Source organism: Phocoena phocoena, chromosome 21, assembly GCF_963924675.1.
Source record: "Phocoena phocoena chromosome 21, mPhoPho1.1, whole genome shotgun sequence".
Lineage (NCBI taxonomy): Eukaryota > Metazoa > Chordata > Mammalia > Artiodactyla > Phocoenidae > Phocoena > Phocoena phocoena.
This window is the reverse complement of record NC_089239.1, coordinates 32,336,227-32,357,637: the sequence shown is the minus strand read 5'-3', so window position 1 is coordinate 32,357,637 and position 21,411 is coordinate 32,336,227.

Here is a 21,411-nt window from a genome sequence, read left to right as displayed (position 1 = left end):
GTTATATCTTCTTCTTGGATTGATCCTTTGATCATTATGTAGTGTCCTTCTTCGTCTCTTGTAATAGTCTTTATTTTAAGGTCTATTTTGTCTGACATGAGAATTGCTACTCCAGCTTTCTTCTGATTTCCATTTGCATGGAATATCTTTTTCCATCCCCTCACTTTCAGTGTGTATGTGTCCCTAGGTCTGAAGTGGGTCTCTTGTAGACAGCATATATATGGGTCTTGTTTTTGTATCCATTCAGCCAGTCTGTGTCTTTTGGTGGGAGCGTTTAATCCATTTACATTTAAGGCAATTATGGATATGTATGTTCCTATTCCCATTTTCTTAATTGTTTTGTGTTTGTTATTGTAGGTCTTTGCCTTCTCTTGTGTTTCTTGCCTAGAGAAGATCCTTCAGCATTTGTTGTAGAGCTGGTTTGGTGGTGCTGAACTCTCTCAGCTTTTGCTTGTCTGTAAAGATTTTAATTTCTCCATCAAATCTGAATGAGATCCTTGCTGGGTAAAGTAATCTTGGTTGTAGATTTTTCTCCTTCATCACTTTAAATATGTTCTGCCACTCTCTTGTGGCTTGCAGAGTTTCTGCTGAAAGATCAGCTGTTAACCTTATGGGGATTCCCTTGTGTGTTGTTTGTTGTTTTTCACTTGCTGCTTTTAATGTTTTCTTTGTATTTAGTTTTTGACAGTTTGATTAATATGTGTCTTGGCATGTTTCTCCTTGGATTTAACCTGTATGGGACTCTCTGTGCTTCCTGGACTTGCTTAACTATTTCCTTTCCCATATTAGGGAAGTTTTCAACTATAATCTCTTCAAATATTTTCTCAGTCCCTTTCTTTTTCTCTTCTTCTTAAAATTCGAATGTTGGTGCATTTAATGTTGTCCCAGAGGTCTCTGAGACTGTCCTCAGTTGTTTTCATTCTTTATTCTGCTCTGCAGTAGTTATTTCCATTATTTTATCTTCCAGGTCACTTATCCGTTCTTCTGCCTCAGTTATTCTGCTATTGATCCCTTCTAGAGTATTTTTAATTTCATTTATTGTGTTCATCATTGTTTGTTTCCTCTTTAGTTCTTCTAGATCCTTGTTAAATGTTTCTTGCATTTTGTCTATTCTGTTTCCAAGATTTTGGATCATCTTTACTATCATTATTCTGAATTGTTTTTCAGGTAGACTACCTATTTCCTCTTCATTTGTTAGGTCTGGTGGGTTTTTACTTTGCTCCTTCATCTGCTGTGTGTTTCTGTCTTTTCATTTTGCTTATCTTACTGTGTTTGGGGTCTCCTTTTCGCAGGCTGCAGGTTTGTAGTTCCCGTTGTTTTTGGTGTCTGTCCCCAGTGGCTAAGGTTGGTTCAGTGGGTTCTGTAGGCTTTCTGGTGGAGGGGACTAGTGCCTGTGTTCTGGTGGATGAGGCTGTATCTTGTGTTGCTGGTGGGCAGGTCCACGTCTGGTGGTGTGTTTTGGGGTGTCTGTGGCCTTATTATCATCTTAGGCAGCCTCTCTGCTAATGGATGGGGCTGTGTTCTTGTCTTGCTAGTTGTTTCGCATAGGGTGTCCAGCACTGTAGCTTGCTGGTCATTGAGTGAAGCTGGGTGTTGGTGTTGAGATAGAGATCTCTGGGAGATTTTTGACGTTTGATATTACGTGGAGCTGGGAGGTCTCTTGTGGACCAGTGTCCTGAACTTGACTCTCCCACCTCAGAGGCACAGCAGTGACTGCTTGCTGCAGCACTAAGAGCCTTTCATCCACACGGCTCAGAATAAAAGGGAGAAAAAGTAGAAAGAAAGAACAAAAGAAAGAAAGAGAATAAAAATAAAATATTTTTATAAATAAAATAAAAATAATATATTTTTATAAATATTTTTGTAATAAAAAACAAAATAAAGTTAGTAAAATTAAAAATAATTAAGAAAAAATTTTTTGAAAAGTAAAAAGAAAAACATGGACAGAACTCAAGGACAAATGGTGAAAGCAAAGCTATACAAACAAAATCTCACACAGAAGCATACACATACTTGCTCACAAAAAGAGGAAAAGGAGAAAAAATAATATATCTTTGCCTCCAAAGTTCACCTCCTGAATTTGGGATGATTCGTTGTCTGTTCAGGTATTCCACAGATGCAGGTACATCAAGTTGATTGTGTGGAGCTTTAATCCACTGCTCCTGAGGCGGCTGGGTGAGATTTCCCTTTCTCTTCTTTGTTCACACAGCTCCCGGGGCTCAGCTTTGGATTTGTCCCTGCATCTGCGTATAGGTCACTGGAGGGCATCTGTTCTTCGCTCAGACAGGACGGGGTTAAAAGAGCTGCTGATTCGGGGGTTCTGGCTCATTCAGGCCGGGGGGAGGGAGGGGCATGGAGTGCGGGGCGGGCCTGCGGTGGCAGAGGCCGGCGTGACATTGCACCAGTGTGAGGGCGCCATGTGTTCTCCCGGGGAAGTTGTCCCTGGATCCCGGGACCCTAGCAGTGGTGGGCTTCACAGGCTCCCCAGAAGCGGGGTGTGGAGAGTGACCTGTGCTCACACATAGGCTTCTTGGTAGTGGCAGCAGCAGCCTTAGTGTCTCATGCCTGTCTCTGGGGTCCACGCTGATAGCCACAGCTCGGGCCCGTCTCTGGAGCTCCTTTAGACAGTGCTCTGAATCCCCTCTCCTCACGCACCAGGAAACAAAGAGGGAAGAAAAAGTCTCTTGCCTCTTCTGCAGCTCCAGACTTTCCCCCAGACTCCCTCCTAGCCAGCCGTGGCGCACTAACCCCCTGTAGGGTGTGTTCACAATGCCAACCCCAGTCCTCTCCCGACGTTCCGACCGAAGCCGGAGCCTCAGCTCCCAGCCCCGCCTACCCCGGCGGGTGAGCAGCCAACCTCTCGGGCTGGTGAGTGCTGGTCGGCACCGATTCTGTGCGGAAATCTCTCCGCTTTGCTCTCCGCACCCCTGTGGCTGCGCTCTCCTCTGCGGCGCCGAAGCTCCTACCTCCTCAGCCCGCAGTCTCCGCCCGCGAAGGGGATTCTAGTGTGTGGAAACCTTTCCTCCTTCACGGCTCCCTCCCACTGGTGCAGGTCCTGTCCCTATTCTTTTGTCTATTTATTCTTTTTTCTTTTGCCCTACCCAGGTACGTGGGGACTTTCTAGCCTTTGGGGAGGTCTGAGGTCTTCTGCCAGTGTTCAGTAGGTGTTCTGTAGGAGTTGTTCCATGTGTAGATGTATTTTTGATGTATCTGTGGGGAGGAAGGTGATCTCCGCGTCTTACTCTTCTGCCTTCTTCTGTCTCCTTTGTGTTTTTCTTAATTGCATAAAAGTGGATATAAAACAATGTTACATGCTAATGGACACATTTAGAAAAAGTGATACAACAGTGTTAGTTTAAAAAGAAATGTTTATAACCCCTGAGAAATTACATCTTCAAATATGTAAAGTTAATATAAAACATTTACATGAGCAAAATGTATAGTTGAGATTTCTTTTTTTTCTAACTTATGTAGGCACAAGAACAAGACAATTTGAAGTCATAAGTTTAACCCCACATACTGAACCAGTTTCCCCCACACTATCCCACAATCCCCTTGTTTTTCTTCTTTGCTTATCTAACAACTTTATAACTTAATAAATGCTATAAATTATAAAATTTATAATTGAATATAAAAATACATATATCCATTTCTAACTGCTGTTTTATTTTTTCTTGCTTTAACAGTATTTTGAAACCATTATGGCCCTGTGCATTGCACTTACATATGATAGGATGAAACTTCTCACTTTTGTTTATGAAGTTGACTTAGTTACTTGCAACATTTCTCTCTAAAAAAAAAAGTTAGAATAAATTGTCCAAATCACTCAGGATATCAAGCTCAGTGTTTAACTGGGAGTTAAATAAATACTTATAAACATAGCAGATCTGTTTATTCAAAATTTATTTAATATCTTAAGTCATTTTGAAATTGCTTTCTCTATCAAATTAACACATGTTTTGTATGGTTGGTTCCTAGACTCTTTAGAGTGGTTGATAAGGATACAAATGATTTTTAAAAACATTTTCTAGTATAACTTCCTGATAAGGTTCTGCGGTATAAAGGAATAATATCAATCAGTAGAGAATCCTGCAGCCTTACTGTAATGCCTAATCTGCTTGGCCAGAATCGGCAGTTTTTGTTTTAAATTGAGAATCAAATTCACAAAACACAAATGGCCCGTAGCAAGCTTACTCTCAAGAAGGAAATGAGGTAGGCAGCATAGCATGTATAGTCAAGTTCTGCAGGGCTGGTGACTCCCAGACACATTAATCAACATCCCCACCCTGCGTGCAAGAAATAGGGCTCTGTGGGTTCAAACAACCTTAATTAACGCAAACCTTTCCACCTGGGAAACCTTCAACTGTATCTCATTAATTTCAGGTTATGTGTAAGTTAAGGATTACTCAATCAATGAATCCCAGTGAGTTACAGCTGTTCAGTTTGTTAACAGTAAATTTGGCCAGAGTCTCGTGTAAGTGGATCCAGTACAGACTCACTGAGTCAGTATGGTGAGGAATATCTGACTAGGGGCCAAGTTTTCAGGCATCCTTAGGGCTACTGCATGCTACAGACCAGGCGATCATGCATCCTACCAATTTCCAGCTCTATTTGGTGTATATTTAGTCCAATATGTTTGATGAAATCATTAAAATTCATGACACTTGGTCATGGCATACTACCATTTTCATATCACTGGAGTTGATTTCCTAATAGTTAAGAATATTTATGATTATGTTCGTGACGAATGTTAATTTTATATATATTTTTTGTGTAGTCTCTTCAGTTTTGATATCAGGGTAAGTCTCTCCTCATAAAGTAGAAAGTACTTCCTCCTCTATTTTTTTTTAATTGTGGAAGATTGATACAATTCTTCTTAAATACTTAAGTGAATTTACCAGTGAAATCATTTGGCTTTATAGTTTTATTTGATGAAAGGTTTTGATAATTTTTTTAGCAGATATATGGCTAACTATAATTTTCTCCAAATACTCTAAGATGTTGATTAAACTCAGCATCACTGGTAATGGGTCTGAGTTGCATACTCTCTGTGCCTGTGAAGATCACGTCTTGTCTAACTTTTGAAATGTAAATCTAATACCTCTGGGTTTCTCTGTCCAAATCAGTTTGTTGGAATTCCTTTCTAATTTCTGTCATTTCTTGTATAGGTTCTGTTCAGTCACTCTGGTTCCATATTATCATTTGTTGTAGTTTTATCTATTCTTGGGGACTTGGCTTCTAGTAGGTTAAAGTTACTAGGGTCAGAAGGTTATAATCATCATCACCTTCAGGGTGTGAATTGGTGCCTTTAGGAGCAAAAGGGCCTGGGTTTCTTCCTGCTCTGGAAATTACCTTTGGGGCCTTTCCTTTCTGTCCGCATCTGTGTCACTAATGGCTCCTAATAAGACCTCTGGAATTTCTTATTTGCTCTTCACAATATAGGCTATTACTCACTGGGTTGGGTGATCAGGCCAACATCTGGAGTACGGTAAGTTTTGTTGAGACTAAGTCTTCAATAGGTCTCCAGGGGTCCTCAGAAGTTAACACACAATCCAGTCTATCCCTAAAGTACCCCTTAAGTGATTTTGGCAGGGTTAATTAGAGAAGCAAATTAATTATTCTCCTCCTGTCTTTCACAACAGCGTTTGAAGTGTTCTATCATAGAGACCCTTAGTAGAGTGTTCCAAATCATTTGTAATACGGTAGAGCAGTATTAAGATGAGTATTGTGGCCCGCATTAGTATGTCAACTATAACAGCACAATTTGTCTATTCACGAGCTATTTAGAATTTCAGTCGGATGGCACAGATGGTAAATAGTTCATTAAGTTTAAAGTTTGTCAATCAGTAATGATGGGCTTCACCAGATTTTAGTTGGTCATGAATTGAGTGTAATTTATTGAACTGTTTTTCAAATTTGACATGGAGTATGGTACATCCTACAGCACCAACCAATATTAATTATTATTACTTTGAGTTGGGTTGCCAGCTACACCAATCATTTTGTTTGGGGACAAATTATGCACAGATTGAGATTGTCTTTTGCCAATATTATATTTCTCATAGGTTCATTGTGCGAATTATAGTTTATAATATTTCACAAGTCAGTAGCATACAGGATAATGTCTCTTAATAAGCCAATAGAGACATAACACTCCAAACCAATGATGGATTAATCACACTATTATTCCAGGCAAAGGGGCGATGAAAGGTACAAAGTCCAAATTTAGCTGAGATGTGCCCTTCTACGAGCTCATTCTCAGAAGAGACAGCTTAGCCATTCAGTAGCTGATGTCCAGCTGCCAGTGCAGACAGAAAGCCCCTCATTGCTGGAGCATGATTCCAGTGGAACCAAGGCACTGGTGCAGGCAGGCAAGGTGATCTTGTTCTTGGGACCAGTGCACAGTTTTCACCACAGTTGGCAAAGAGTAGCCTTGCCAAGGCAGGAGCTAATGTCTCAAGGTCTTTGGAGAGCTATTTAGGTCAGCAAAGAGTAGCCTTGCCCAGGGCAAACACTATCATTAAGTCCTCATAAAAGCCTTGGTATTTAAAGTTCACATGTCCATATGTCAGTAGGCATTCCTCCATATGTTCATATCAGTAAGCATTCAGCACAACAGTTGTGGTGACATCATCCTGACTCAGCCTCCCCAATGTAAACATACTGACCCTTAGATCAAACAACTTCACTTAATCCATAAACACGTGGACTTGAAATCATAACAAACCAATCACAACAGATGTACAGATCTTTAGTTTTAGGCCTTCTAGTAGGTATGTTGTGACATCTTATTGTAGTTTTAGTTTACATTTCCCTCGTGACTTTATGCTGAGCAGTTTTTCATGTGTGTTTCCCCTTGGGAGCATCTGTCAATTTTTATTTCTAATAGGTTATTTTTCTTATTACCTAAATATATATATATATCCTGAATACAATTCCTTTATCAAGTAAAAGTCTTGGAAATATTTTCTACTGGTCTGTAGCTTTACTTTGTATTTTGCTAAGAATGTATTTTGAGTAGGGAAGAAGTCCAATTCATCAATTTTGTTCAGTTTATGATTTTGGTATCCTATCTAAGGAATCTTTTATCTATCCCCAGGTAAGTAAGAAATTTTCCTATAATTTCTTCTAGAAGATTTTACAGGTTAAGGTCTTAGATTTAGATTGATCCATTTCAATGTAATTTTTTGTCATTTTGGCATATAGCGTTGCAACCGTGCTCCTCAGACTGGGACTTGAACCCCTGTGCTGGGACTCGAACCTGGCCCACAGTCTTCCAACTGAGATCACACACCCGGTTTCAGGATTTAATGAAGCTCAGGTTCTTGATGTCTCATTGCAGAAAGTATTCAGTGAGAGACAAAGTGATAGGTTAGAAGTGGATTTATTTAGGGAGAAACACAGACAGCGTGTGGGCCATCACAGAAGGTGAGAAAGGCACCAGGGTATGGGGTTGTCAGCTTTTATAGGGGTGGGTGATTTCATAGGCTAATGAGTGGGAGGAGTATTTCAGCTATTTTGGGAAGGGGTGGGGATTTCCAGGAATTGGGCCACCACCCACTTTTTGATCCTTATGGTCCATCTTGGAACTGTCATGGCGCCTGTGGGTGTGTCATTTAGCTTGCTGATGTGTTACAGTGAGCGTATACTGAGGCTCAAGGTCTAGTGCAAGTTGACTTGTCCACCATCTTGGACCCATTTGGCTCTGCTCAGTTTGTCATGTCCTTGGGTTACATCATTACGTCATTCTTTCAAAGGTTGTGCCCTGCCCCCTTCCCTCCTGTTTCAGTGTTAGTAAGGATATATATATAATATGTAAATAATGTAATGATTATCAAATTTTTCCAGCACAGTTTGTTGAATATATTATTATTAACCCATTGAAGTGCTTTGACACTTTTGTTGAAAATTAATGATCATATATATGTTAGGTCTATTTCTTGACTCTTCTATTTCATTAATTTATAGTCTACTGACTTTAATTACATATATATTTTAATCATTTTTGGTATTATTTTAGAGTTTACATTAGCCATCTTCAAAGTTTCAACATTTAGATTTAATATTCTGCTTTCCACTTCACCCTTGATGATTCTAAAAATCCCATTTTCTTTTTTGTTCTTATTTCATACTTTATATTTTGCACCTTCTTTACTTTGTTTTCCTATATTATTCTTCTACATATTTTCAATGCTATTCTTAAATAGTCATTTGCCTTCAAGAAACAAATAGAAAAATATTGTGTATTTTCCCACTTGTTTGCCATTTCTGATACTGAGCTTTTATCTGATGTCATTATCTTTTTGCCTAAAGAGCATTCTTTAGCATTTCTTCCAGTACAGGTCTTGTGGCTACAATCCTCAGCTTTTATTTAACTGTAAAAGTATTTCCTCTTCATTGTAAAAAAAAAAAAAAAAAAAAAAAAACTTCCTGGATTTTGTGTTGCAACATTTCTTTTGGCACTTTAGTGATATCATTGCTTTATGTGGTATCTGAAAAGTTAGCTGTCATTCATTTTAGTGTTGCTCTGTGTATAATAATTCTTTTGTTCTCTGGCTGTTTTCAATTTTTCCTTATATTTTTCAGCAGTTTTACTATGATGTGATTTTCTTGATATTTATCCTGGTTAGTGTCTGCTGAAATGTGTGGATATCTAAGTGTATGTTTGTAATCAAACTGGAAAAAAATAATCCTTGTCATTCAAATACCTTATTCTGCCCCAATCTGTCTTCTCTTTCTGTGACTCCAACTCTAGCTATGTTAGACTCTCGTTGGTAATCTTTCTTCCATCTTTTTTCTCTATACCTTGAGACCAAAGCATTTTCACTGATAGACCTTCAACTTGACTGATCATTTCTTCTATCCTACCCAACCCGCTACTAACAACAAACGGTGAATTTCTCATTTTGATTATTGTACTTTTCTCTTCTAAAATCTGTGTTATTTTAAAATCATTTCCATTTATTGCAATTCCCAACTGTTTACTAAAGTCATATTCCTTTAATCCATCATAATATTCATAATAGCTGCTTAAATCTTCAAAATTCCTGTCCATCAACTCAGTATATGAATCATCTTCATACCTTCTGCTATTGTCTTCTATTTTTTTCTTGACCCATCAGTATATTTTTGCTTGGTATAGAAATCCTGTTTGAAATATTTTTCTTTTAGAATTATAAAGACATTTCTCCACTTTCTGTGACTTGTGTAGTTTCTGAAAATAAATTTGTTTAAATTCTTGTATCCTCTATATGAACTGTTACTTTTCTTTTCCCATCAAGATGTTGTTTACATTTGTTTATCAGCAAATTGACTACAATTTTTTTCTTAATTTTTCTTTCATTTTGTATTTATCTTGTTGCACTTACCTAAACTTCTTTGCGTGTTTTGTATTCCTTTATTTTGGAATTTGGGGGCCATTCTCTCTTCAAATAACTTCTTGGCCATTCTCTGTCTTCTCCCTCTATAAATAAAATACTGTATGTTAAGTTTCTATTCTATCCCACAGGTCTTAGATGCTCTATTGTATTTGATTTTAAAAAATTTTCTCTTTGCATTTTATTTTCAGTGCTCAACTGACATATTTGCCAGTCCAGTAGAATCATTCCTTACCCATAAGTAGTTTATTGGAGAGAGTGTTAAAGGAATTTTTCATCTTGGATATAATAAATAAATAAAATTTCCAGACATAAAATTAAGAACAAGTGAGACTGAGATACATACGGTTTACGACCGGAAATGGGTATACCTGCTTCTTTGTCAGTCCGTTGTTGTGGAGAGTTAGGTTCGTATGCTGGGTGGTTGAGATAGACTTGTGTTTTGCTGTTATCAGTCTTCCAGTCCCACAGACTTCACATTCGTTCAGCAACAAGCCATCATTGTGTGTGCTTCCTGTTAGTCCTGAGGTTCTGAGAACTTAGTGTTTCTGTCCATGTTTCCCTTTGTTCCTGTGTTCTTGAATCACAGAGTGGTCTCTCTGCTCTGGTCTCTTCCCCAGAGGTAGATGCTGCAGCTGTGTACTTGGTATTATCGATGCTATTGCTTTTGCTTACATTCGATGTAGGGAGTTTTGGGCTCTCCTGCTCTATAACTGGTCTTTGAATGGCAGGTGTGTTTGGCGTCGGGGGATGGGCCTTCTCAGTGTTCCTGCCTCTACCCCACCCATGGCAGCTGACCTCTACCTTGTATCTAATGTGGGTCTTGTGCAGGAGAAAGTTATCTCCTCTTTTCTCAGTGATAGCCAAGCACTGTCTTGTTTTGGCGAGGCATTCAAGGACTGTTTTTCTTGCCTCTCCTGCAAGGGCAGGGGATTTGGCGTCTGTACTTCCCCAGAAGCCTTGGGATGCCAAGGATTTTTGCCTTGCCCTTGGGAGCATGTAGGTGGTGTTTCCCAACCCTTCCCTAGATGCAGATGGGTTCTTCTGTAAACATATCCCTGCAGGCCTGTGTCTGAGAAAATCAGCTGCTGCTCCATCGTGAGGGTTAGAAGAGCTATCTACATGGCTTTCCCGTTCTCCAGTGGCACCCGATCATCCCCTGTGGCGTTCTGGCAGAGTAAGGAGACTTCGGTCTTCTCCGCTGCCCCCAGTCTTTCTATTAAAAATCTAGAGGAGGCCCATGTACAAGAATTTCTGAAATAATACACACTCCCTTTATGTGTAGGGCTTGCTGCTATGGGAACTGGTGTCCAGCCCTACCCTACAGTTCTCCTTTAGAATATTTTTTGTTTTGGTGTTTATTATTATTTCTGTCTGAGCCCTGCCTACAATTCCTATGCCTCTTCTCTCCAGAAGAGCTTGTCACTCCTTGAAATTCAGAGGAGTGACAAGAGCCTTGAAACTTCAGCTCTTTGACCAATTCCCAAAAATTATATTTTTGTGGGCTTCCCTGGTGGCGCAGTGGTTGAGAGTCCACCTGCCGATGCAGGGAACACGGGTTCGTGCCCCGGTCCGGGAAGGTCCCACATGCCGCGGAGCGGCTGGGCCCGTGAGCCATGGCCGCTGAGCCTGCGCGTCCGGAGCCTGTGCTCCGCAACGGGAGAGGCCACAACAGTGAGAGGCCCGCGTACCGCAAAAAACAAACAAATTATATTTTTGTGTTTTATCTGGTTGTTGCTCACTTGTAGTTGGAGAGAGATATTCTCTTGCAGTTTTCTGTGTTCAGAGTGGAAGTCGCACTCCTTTCTTATGTACTTTAATAAAATTTTAAATACTAGACGTTGCTGTGCACGGCCAATATTTCTTTATATTTTCTCACTTAAATATACATTTTCAGTTCATCTTATCTTGTTTTTCTTTTGCCTGATTTTACCCCTTAGTCCTCCCTTCATCATAGGTTTCTTGACGATGAATTACCTGTATTTGGCGTTGCTGAAAATGCCTTTGAGTTTTTGTTTGGATTTTCAGCAGTTCTACCATGATATGCTTAAGGATTGACTTTCTTCATAGCACTTCTTGAATCTGTTTTTTTGAATTTCCCTAATTTTGGAATATTCTTAGCCTTTGTCTTACTAACATGTACACTAGACTAGGTTCTAACTATAGGTTTGAACCATAGGTTCCTATACATTTCTTTTTTAATTGATTTTAGGTTTATTATTTTTTTCGTACTTAGTTTTTTCCAGACTTACAGAGAGATTATTGACAAAGGTTGTATACATTGAGGTTGTACAACATGATTTTTGAAGGTGTACAACGTGATAACTTAGTATACCTTGTGAAATGATTACCACAAGTTAATTAACTTATCACCTCACAGAGGTAACATTTTTGTGTGTTTGGTAAAAACACTTCAGATCTACCCTCTTAGCAAGTTTCAAGTGTACAATACAGTAGATATTAATAACTATAATCACCATGTTGTACATTCATTTTTAATTATAATCAGCTTGATAGATCCCCAGAACTTACTCACCTTATAACTGAAAGTTTGTGCCTTTGACCAACACTCCCCATTCCCTTCATTCCCACCCATGGCCCCTGGCAGCCACAATTCTACTCTCTGGTTCTGTGAGTTTGACTTTTCTACACTTCACATATAAGCAAGATAATGCAGTATTTGTCTTTCCATGTCTGGCTTTTTTTACTTAGTATAATGTGCTCCAGTTTCAACCATGTTGTTGTAAATGGCGGGATTTCCTCTTTATGTCTGAATAATACTTCATTATATATATCCATTATATATAATATTTTATTATGATACATGCATATTACATTTTCATAATCTATTCATCCATAGATTTATTAAGCCCTCTTTTAGTTTTCCTATTCATTATGCACTATTCATAATGCATAGTTATGCATAATTCATCTCCCCTGGGTGTTTTCTCCCGATACATCCTCAATTACTTAATCCTCTTTGCCTTTAACCAACATGCTGCTAGACTGGCCTGTTGAATTCTTAAACTTAATTAATGCATTTTTCACTCCGAGAATTAACACTTGATTCTTTCTCATAGATTTCAGTTCTCTGCTAAATAACTTTATCTCTGTGAACATTTAAGCATTTTTATTTTGTCTTATATGATCATTGTCAACATCCTCTGTGGCTGTGTTTCTGTTATCTAATTTTCTTCTGGCTTTCAGTCCTATCACCTTGTTTCCTCAAGTGCTTGGTAATTTTGATTGAATGATAGACATTTAAACAAAAAAAATTATACGTAGTCTCATTAAGTCCTTCCAAGAATATTTACCTTTGCTTATGGAATGAAAATAGGTGCACTATCATCCCTGGATTAGTATAATGCAGTTAATGTGTTTAAAATAACATGACTTTGGACTTCAGTGCATGTGAAGGCTAATATGTTTCTAGTTTTTTCATTCCTGCTTATTAATAGTTTCGCCCTTCAGGGAGCCTATTGGAGGTTTAACAAGCCACCCCTTCCTCGGTGGACCCTGGACTCCAAAACCTGTCCCTCTGTCTCCAAGAGGCTGATAGAATCCATGCATATCTTCTCATTCTTTTAGCTACCTTTTCCGAAATAGACAGTCTTAGGTAAAAAGTTGCCCCAAATGATGGGTCACAAAATATTCGTTTCCTTTTTCAGATTTTAGCCTTGTCTTTCTCTACTGATACATATAAACATAAATCATTCTCAGTTAAGAGTTGGTCCACATTAGCTAGTATGTCATACTCTGAGTGAAAGTATATTCCATCTCTTTCTTCCATTTTTATTCAACACATATGCAAAGTCATTTTTATATGGTAGGTATTACTGAAGTGATTAGAATAATCTACATAATAATCTATAAATTGTAAAGCAATTGACAATTTAAAAATAATCTAAACTGTTCCTTGAATCACAGTTTTGTTACAGGAGGACATGTTCTGTGGTCCTTTGACTTTATTTTACACATAAAAAATAGATTCTATATGAAGTGATTTTCCTAATACTACAATGACGGTAATTACAGAGGAATCCTTATCTGATTACCAAACAAAACTTTAACCTCAATGACAGTTCATTCCAGTGTCTTATGTCCCAACTCAGTTCATTCTAATACACATCTATCATCATTGCCAAGATAGATGGGGAGGGAGGGAGGAGAGATGGTTGGGACGGAGGAGAGGGGAGGCATACCTATGTTTTAGTAAGCTTTTGGAAATTTTGAGCTTTAAAGAATAGTGTGTGAGAAGTATTTTCCATATATATTCAATGATTACATCATCTATCTAAGATTCTATGAGTAGATTCTCTATAAATCAAATCTACTCAGTGAAAGCTTCACAGTTAAACAAGCTTTTGAAAAAATCTATTACCTATGATTAAAATGATTCTACTTTATTGGCGCCTTTTATTTTAACAATTTGAATTTCTAAAGCCTCTCACATTTCTGTATTAACAGAGAAATATAAATAATGCCAAACTCAAAAGTAATTGTCTACTGTTCTGGAAAAGTGTAGACTACCTGTAATTCAGGATTTAACATTTAATTTACATCTCTGTACTTCTGTTATTCATAGTTTAGTTGTATATTAAAGTCATCTCTTCATTTTGTTTTCTTCCATTTGGATCTTTGAACACACAATCTTGAACCAGATTGAATCAATAAATTTCTTTAGGAAATAAACCTTGATAGTAAAACAAAATAATGAAAGTTTCACATAATCTATTGAACTATAGAAGTAATTTCAGATTTAGTAATATAAAATCTTGACAGAATTTCTGGCAAAACAAGTACAAGCTATAACTCTAGTATATGCTGTCCTTTTTCTCTTGTAAATCATAATTAAACATCAAACAATCTATCAAAAGCAATATAAAATTCATCAATTTTCCCTGTAAGCATTAGCCACTCTTTTACAAAAACTTCATTCACAAGTGTAATTATGCATATTTACCAATATTTAAGAAAAAGATAACTAACTCCAATTATTTTTATTCCTTATATTTCTACTGACAGCTATCAGCCCATATGTTGATAATATTGTCATTGTTTAGTGTTAATTAAACTCTACAAATGGATTGAGTAAATGAGAGTAGGTAATGTCTTTTACATATATATTATAAAGGAATTTATTCCTAGAAAATTTTATTATTGTCATTATATATTTTTTTAGAAAGTCAGTCATAATCATTTATTGCCCTTTGGTATACTGTACTAAGCATTATATTATAGCTTATGTTATATTCATCACCATGCAATACTGTATTATGACATCATTATTTTTTTAGATGTGATAATGTGTCCTAAGAATTCTGAAGATTGACACTTGTAACTCCATGCTTTGCGTTTGGAACCATTTCCACCACTGGTGGTGCTCTTTCCTTAAAAGCAGTAGCATCTTTAGGGCACCATTTACCATGAAGGTCTGCTAACAGGCATGAGGATAATTTATTCCTTGTTAAAATCTCACCTTGAATTGAAAATACGTTTGATCATTTGCAGTTTCCTTATTATCTTTTGGTAGATTAGTTCTATAAAAATATCTGGTACTTGCCTTACGGATGTGTTTTTATTTTCCTGATTATAGATTCTTCTTTTTATGTATAACACAGGCTGTGAAATAACAAATGAGTTCAGTTACAATGATAAAATCTGGATACAAGCAAATAGGTTAAATTCTCCCAATATTCCCGATGACCTTCTAAATCAACTTAGTGTCCCAGTATGTCTCTGTGTAAAGTCAGTTTTCAAACTGACTTACTATAATGTTTAGATTTAGCGCCACAATTTAAAATTCAGTATAGATTTGACATATTGAGGTTTACTAAAAAATTGTTTGTTATGACTTATTTCATAAATGACTTTGAAGCAAACTTAAATATATTGCTATATCAATAAAGTAATTCCGAATTGCCATTGTGAATGTTAACCATTGTGATATTTCATGTAAGACACTTATAAACCATGTAGTTATGCCAGCAGGTTTTTCACTTACAACCTAAGTGACTCAAGTGGAGTAATTGTAATTTTAATTGAAGTGGCTAAGAAATAAATGGCCTGTGTTTCTCCTACGTGTATTTAAAGAATAAAGAAAGATAAGGCAGGTACCTTGAGGAATTCCAACTACTTTTAGAATTAGATAGAATTCTGAAAAAAAAAATTCACCTGATTTGTTATAAGGAGTAAGACATTACATATAAGAGTATTTAATGTTGTATAGGGATATATAACTTTCTCATGGAACCAAAATACAAATATCAATTAGGTTAAAATTATTGATGAGACTCATCCTTCTAAATGAGTATACACATACACAATTTGAATAATATGATTTATGGAGTTCAGAGCTTGCACTTCCTGCACTTTTAGTATTACGAGTGATGTTAAAGATAATTGTTCATAGCTGTGCTAATATTGTAAAAGTTTTATGAGTATATCTTCTAGAAAATTCAACTTCTGGCCTAACACTGTTAAAGTAAACTTGAATCCTATTTTTGCTGACATAGTGATATAAGACCTATGTTCTCTCAGGGCATTCTGCAGTGTCATTTATATATGAGCATATTGGCTTTCTTGGAAGATAAGAAGTATATGATTTATTTAATTTGGGTGATGTCTACTTTTCATGAACACATTTTATGAAAAATAAACAGGAGTTGGTGCTTAATTTATTAAATAGAACACAATGGGCTACAAATATGCCACCTATATTATATAATCTTAATGCATTGGATGTACATGTTATTTTGAAACATTTAATGCTTTATGATGTAAGTAACTTATTCAAATTTAAACCCAATTAATCTTTATAGATAAAATAAAACATATGAAATATTTATAAGCAGACACTTGTATATAGATACAGGATCTGTGACAAGTATAAGATGAAATTTGATTTTTTAATTGTCCCAAACAATCTGAAGTTCTAGTTGATGTTATTTCAACCACATACATTGATTTCTATATCCTATTATATGCTTTTAACTATTAGGCTTTTTTAAAATATCATCATCATACTTTAAAAAAAAACGGTTATTCCTATCAAATATCTAATAGGTATTCAGTTGTCTACTAATCTTAAACATCATAACCTTTTCCCCTTCTATTTATGTGTAAAATAAGGATCTCTTTTTCTTTAACTTGAAGTATAGTTGCCTTACAATGTTGTGATAATTTCTGTACAGCAAAGTGACTCAATTCTATACATTTTTATATTCTTTTCCATTACGGTTTATTGCAGGGGATTGGATATAGTTCCCTGTGCTATACAGTAGGACTTTGTTGCTTATCCATTCTAAATATAATAGTTTGCATCTCCTAACCTCAAACTCCCAGTCCAGCCCTCTCCCTAACCCCCTCCCACTTGGCAACCACGAGTCCATTTTCTGTGAGTCTGTTTCTGCTTTGTAAATACATTCATTTGCACAATATTTTAGATTCCACATATAAGTGATGTCACATGGTACTTACCTTTCTGTGTCTCACTAATTTCGCTTAGTATGATAATCTCTAGTTGCATCCATGTTGCTGCAAATGGCATTATTTCATTCTTTTTTATGGCTGAGTAGTATTCCGTTGTATATATGTACCACATCGTCTTTATCGATCCATCTGTTGATGGACATTTAGGTTGCTTCCATGTCTTGGCTATTGTGAATAGTGCTGCTATGAACATAGGGGTGCATGTATCTTTTTGAATTATAGTTTTGTCTGGGTATATTCCCAGGAGTGGGATTGCTGGATCATATGGTAGTTCTATTTTTAGTTTTCTGACGAACCTCCATACTATTTTCCATAGTGGCTGCACCAACTTACATTCCCACCAACAGTGTAGGAGGGTTCCCTTTTCTCCACACCCTTTTCAGCATTGATTTGTAGACTTTTTCATGATAGCCATTCTGACCAGTGTGAGGTGGTACCTCATGGTAGTTTTGATTTGCATTTCTCTGATAATTAGTGATGTTGAGCATCTTTTCACTTGCCTACTGGTCATCTGTATGTCTTCCTTGGAGAAATGTCTGTTTGGGTCTTCTGCCCATTTTTGGATTGGGTTGTTTGTTTTGACATTGTTTAGAATTGTCAACAAATGCTGTTAGTAAAAAGCCAGAACACCCTTAAGGATTTTAACATTGGTTCTAGATTTTAATATTTGTTTAAAATTTTAGATAACACAACCCTTATAATCTGTACTCTGAGCAAACAATTTCAATCTTATCAACCTCGATATCCCCCACTCCCTGACCACACTTTATCCATTACTAGGAACTTTAATGTTTCTAGTAAATTCTTATTCAACAGCACTAATTTATTAGCTAATCAGTTAATATGAATCCTTTGAGAGAACTGATTTTTATATTTAGTTTAAATTATAAGGCAAATCTAGTAAAATAAAACCAAATGTAAAATACACATTCCATTTAAAGAATAGTAAGAATATAGTATTGTTTTGCAATTAATTTTAAGGTTGACATTAGTTGAGGATTTCTATGCATCAGAATTTTACATAAGGGATTCTTCAAGTCAATGAAAGAAGAAAACTTTTAAAATTTAAAAAAGCATAATAATTCAAATGGAAAGATATCCCATGTCTTGGCTTGGAAGCATTAATACTGTTAAAATGGCAATACTACACAAAGCAATCTACAGATTTAATGTGATCCCTATCAAATTACCCATGACATTTTTGTATGAAACCATAAAAGACCCAGAACTGTCAAAGCAATCCTGAGGAAAAAAAAGGAGGAGGCTTAATTCTCCCATACTTCAGACAATACTAGAAAGCTACAGTAATCAAAACAGTGTGGTATTGGTACAAAAACAGACATACAGATCAATGGAACAGAATAGAGAGCGCAGAAATAAATCCACACACCTATGGTTAATTAATCTTTGACAAAGGAGGCAAGAATATAAAATGGGAAAGACAGTCTTCAGCAAGTGGTGCTGGGAAAGTTGGACAGCTGCAAATAACTCAATGAAGTTAGAACACAAAATGGCTGAAAGACAAACACAGGACATGACACCATAAAACACAGAAGAGAACATAGGCAAAACATTCTCTGACATAAATCTACCAATATTTTCTTAGGTCTGTCTCCTGAGGCAACAGAAATAAAAACAAAAATAAACAAATGGGACCTAATCAAACTGAAAAGCTTTTGCACAGCAAAGGAAACCATAAAAAAAAAAAAAAAGATAAGACAACCTATGGAATGGGAGAAAGTATTTGCAAATGATATGACAGACAAGGGATTAATCACCAAAATATACAAACAGCCCATACAACTCAACAGCAAAAAAACAACCTGATTGAAAAATGAGCAGAAGATCTAAATAGACATTTATCCAAAGAAGACATACATTTCACCTCACACTGGTCAAAATGGCCATATCAAAAAATCTACAAACAATAAATGCTGGAGAGGGTATGGAAAAAAGGGAACCCTCCTGCACTACTGGTGGGAATGTCAATTGATACAGCCACTATGGAGAACGGTATGGAGGTTCCTTAAAAAACTAAAAATAGGGCTTCCCTGGTGGTACAGTGGTTGAGAGTCCACCTGCCGATGCAGGGGACATGGGTTTTTGTCCCGGTCCGGGAAGATCCCACATGCTGCGGGGCAGCTGGGTCTGTGAGCCGTGGCCGCTGAGCCTGCACGTCCGGAGCCTGTGCTCCGCAGTGGGGGTGGGGGGCCACAGCAGTGAAAGGCCCATGTACAGCAAGAGGAAAAAGGGAAAAAACTAAAAACTAAAAATAGAACTACCATATGACCCAGCAATCCCACTACTGGGCATATACCCTGAGAAAACCATAATTGAAAGAGTCATGTACCCCAATGTTCATTGCAACACTATTTACAATAGCCAGGGTATGGAAGCAACCTAAATGTCCATCAACAGATGAATGGATAAAGAAGATATGGCACATATATACAATGGAATATTACTCAGCCATAAAAAGAAACGAAATTGAGTTATTTGTAGTGATGTGGATGGACCTAGAGTCTGTCATACACAGTCAAGTAAGTCAGAAAGAGAAAAACAAATACTGTATGTTAACACATATATATGGAATATAGAAAAATGGTACTGATGAACCTAGTGGCAGGGTAGGAATAGAGACACAGATGTAGAGAATAGACTTGTGGAAACAGGGTGGACGAATTGAGAGTAGCATTGACGTATATACACTACCATGTGTGAAATAGCTAGCTACTGGGAAGCTGCTGTATACCACAGGGAGATCAGCTCAGTGCTTCGTGACCACCTAGAGGGGTGGAACGGGGAGGGTGGCTCAAGAGGGAAGGTATATAGGTTTACATATAGCTGACTCATTTGTTGTATAGCAGAAACTAACACGACATTGTAAAGCAATTATCCAATAAAGATGTAAAAATAAATAAAAATAAAATACTTGAAAAAATACTGTGGTTCTAGGTTCTAAATAATTGTGGCAGTTACCTGTGGACTTTAATTGTATATATTAAATACACTTTTGAATATACATATATATTCACACTAGAACATATTTTAAATTTATCCTTTAATAAATATTGTATTCTCCAAAGAATTTAATTCAGAAAACACCCATTATATAATACACCTCTTATATATGGACGTATGATTACCTTGAATCTTGGTTTGTAATAGCTCAGAACCACTAAAATTTACTTTGGAAAAAATTTGTGTCCCCAACCCTGTGTTACTAGATAGGTGTTCCTGACTACAAAAAGCAGATTGAAAGTAAGTGATGAGACTTTATTTATTATATAGACGAGAGCAAGATTTGTTTCAATTCTGTCATTTCTTGGAATGCCAGGAGAAACGAGCCCAGTTTAGCAAAGTTGCATGACACAAAGCAATAAACAAAGCTCATTTCATTTCTTGTTACAACTGAATTGAGTAACTGCATATGGCAATTAAAATGTTTTCAATAATATCAAAGAATGAAATAATTTTAGAAAAATTGAAATACGTCCCAGGTTTATATGCCGAAAGTTACAACTTCGATGAAAGAGACTAAAAACTAAATAGAGAATGACACTTTATTCACAAATTGAACCGTTTAATACTGTTAGGAGGTCAATTCTCCCAAAATTCATTTAAAAATTCATTATAATCCTAATAAAACTCCAGCAGGACTTTCATAGATTTTGTAACTAATTTAAAATGTACACAGAAGAGCAAAGGACCAAAGTTTTGATGAAAAATTACTGCAAGGTTCACAGTAATGAGTTGAAATTTACTCTTCACGTATGAGAATCGATAGAGTGTGATGTTATAATAAACATATGGTAAGTTACAGAGAAATAGGTACTACAGATACATGATACATTTTTGACAAAGATGTCAAAGTTACTCAATGGCAAAGGGTAGTATTTTCAGCAAATTGTACTGGAAGAAAACCCACAGGTACCATATAGAAAACCACTGAAAAGGGAATAACAGGCCTAAATTTGAAGCCAAATGTGTATACATTTTGAAAGGAAACATTGGAAAAATGTAACATGTGGTAGGGAAATAATTCTTAGGCCACAAAACAGATAAAACCCAAGATATTAAAAAATGGGATATTGCACTTTAAATGAAAAATATTTGGCTCTTCAGTAAGGTCATTATTGAAATAACACACTATCTTCAAAACAAATCTGATATGGGAGCATATTGATATATACATGGGATATATATTTGCAAATGCGTATCTATAAAGGACTTATATTGAGAGTTCATGAAGTACTCTTATGCTCAACAGTCAGAATAAAATAGCCAACTAAAAAATTGGAAAAGATTTGAACAAATGCTTCACTAAGGATGAGATAAAAATGGAAAATAAACGCATGAAGGATATTGATTAGCATTATTCATTAGAAGAATGTAGATTAAAAATAGAGATACCACTACACATTTGCTAGGATGGCTAAAGACAAAAAAAAAAATCCAAAACGAAATTGGAAGTGTTTGGAAGGATGAAGGATGAGCATTTGACACTCATGTATTTCTGATTAGAACACAGAATAATACAGAG